This window comes from Solanum dulcamara, chromosome 2, assembly GCF_947179165.1.
Source record: "Solanum dulcamara chromosome 2, daSolDulc1.2, whole genome shotgun sequence".
Lineage (NCBI taxonomy): Eukaryota > Viridiplantae > Streptophyta > Magnoliopsida > Solanales > Solanaceae > Solanum > Solanum dulcamara.
The window spans coordinates 70,059,129-70,061,337 of NC_077238.1; the positions used below are offsets into that span (position 1 = coordinate 70,059,129).

The window sequence follows — 2,209 nt, forward strand, 5'->3', positions numbered from 1 at the left end:
ATCTAAAGTTCAAGTTCATTGACAACTTGTTTGGTTATAAGTTCTAATTAGTTCTAAGTAAAGTCTAAAGTTCAAAATTTATACATTCAAGTTTCGAAGTTCAAAAATCCAACTACTTCTAACTTTTAACTTAACAATCACTTTAATTCCAACTGAAAAATACACAATTCACATCTAATTCATAAAAATTCCAAGTCAAGTATCTAAGTTCAAAAATTCAACTAGTTCTAACTTCTAATTCTATTTACTTCTTAATTCTAACTTCTAACTTCACAATCACTTCAATTCCAATTCAGAAATACCCAATTCACATCTAATTCAAAAAAATCCCAACCCAAGTATCGAAGTTCAAAAATTCAAATAGTTCTAACTTCTAACTTCACAATCACTTAAATTCCGACTCAAAAATACTCAATTCACAGCTAATTCAAAAAAAAATCTCAATTCAAGTATCTAACTTAAAAAGTTCAACTAGTTCTAACTTCTAACTTCTAATTACTTCTTAGTTCTAACTTCTAACTTCACAGTCACTTCAATTCTAACTGAAAAATACCAATTCACATCTAATTCAAAAAAATCCCAATTCTAACTAAAACCCTAAAATCAAAATTAGTACTTCATTCACAGTTAAATATACAAATTAACATGTTAATAATAAAAATTCAACAAACTAAATACAATAAACTAAAAAATAAATAAAAAAATACTAAAAACATAAACATACAAAATTCTAACCTTAACTTGATGTGAAAAAGGCTAGGGCTTGGCGGCAAGGAGAGGTAACAACAGCAGCAGCTCGGATAGAGATGGCAACGGGCTGGGGAGGTTGGGTCGTAGTGGTTGGGAAAATCTAGAGAGAAGAAGAGAGGAGAAGAGAGAAGAAGAAAGGGGAAAATGAAAGAATTCCAGTCTCTGGATATCAAATATTTTAATAAAAGTGATGGATTGCTTCACTTAGTCCATCGCTTTTTTGGTCAGGTTGGTCAAATATTTTTAAAAAAGCGACGGACTAGGCGACCCTGGCTGTCGTAAATTTAAAATGTTTGACTGAACATTTTAACTTGAAGTGATGGACACACCGACGACGTCCATCGCAATTTATAAGAAAACTTATAAATTGAAATTAATTAAAAGCGACGGACAACGTCACTTTTAATTAATTTATAAATAATTGTTTTTATTACAAGTGACAGACGACGTCGCTACTTATATTAAATAATTATTTATTAATTACATAGATATTTGGCGTAAGAAACTGCCAAAAAAAGAGAAGAACATAGAGTCATTTTCCGTCGTTTTTTCTAAAAAATAAAAAATAAAATTTAAAAATGATGGACAATGTTGCTTTGTCCGTCGCTTTTTATGAACGACGCAGTCCGTCACTTTTTTGCCCATAGTGTTTAGCAGTGTATTGTGGTGTTGATTGATATATGAGTAATTGTAGTAGCTGAAGTTGAGCCTAGAGTGTCCTACACAGATGCCTGATGGTTGATACCACCGAAATATTATACTATTTAGATAGGTCAATTTAATAGCAATATATATTATATGCTAAATCCAGTTGTAAAGTGTAAATTATATTACAACTACATTTAATCTAGTCTAGTGGATGCCTTAGTCTTAGAAATCAAGTAATCTTCATTATCCAAAAGGACTAAGATTAGTCCCACATCGTCAAGTGAAAAAGATGGAAATGTAGTAAGGATATACTATTAAAAGTGGCAAGGACAACCGAGAAGCATATTTACATGGATGAAATCAATGGGAGATCAAGAAGGGCCATGACCTAAGCAGGTGACCTACATTGCACAATGGAGAGGTGCCCGCTTAAGGTAGATCCAAGCAGTCGAGCCTACGTAATATTTGTGGTAGTGGGGCTTATGTTCACACGGTCCCTACCCAATCCAAAGTCCAATTTTTTTGGTAAACATTTGTCACATCTCGTGTTTGGGCACACCAATTTGGTGTCAAATATTCAAAAGATATTTGGAAGCTGTGAATTGTGGTCAATTTGATATGTGAGAGATCTATTAGCTATTAAAACGAATGTGGTCTTGTTATTCTCAACATTGTCGTATGTATCTAATATTTCATAATTCAACTGATTGTTCTTTCAATACTGATTGAATTTCTACTGTTAGATCGAACATGTGTAATGTTTTACTCAATAGACTAAGGTGGTTGTCATTGTAACAGTCAGATTCTGAGA

At 32.3% G+C, this 2,209-nt stretch overlaps 1 non-coding gene across 1 annotated transcript; it reads left to right on the forward strand.

The window, feature by feature from the left end:
* Positions 1 to 1,740: 1,740 nt before the first annotated feature.
* LOC129881315 (U1 spliceosomal RNA) lies at positions 1,741 to 1,899 on the forward strand. The gene has a single exon (XR_008765546.1). It is a non-coding gene; the product is annotated as a U1 spliceosomal RNA (small nuclear RNA).
* The last annotated feature ends 310 nt before the right edge of the window (positions 1,900 to 2,209 follow it).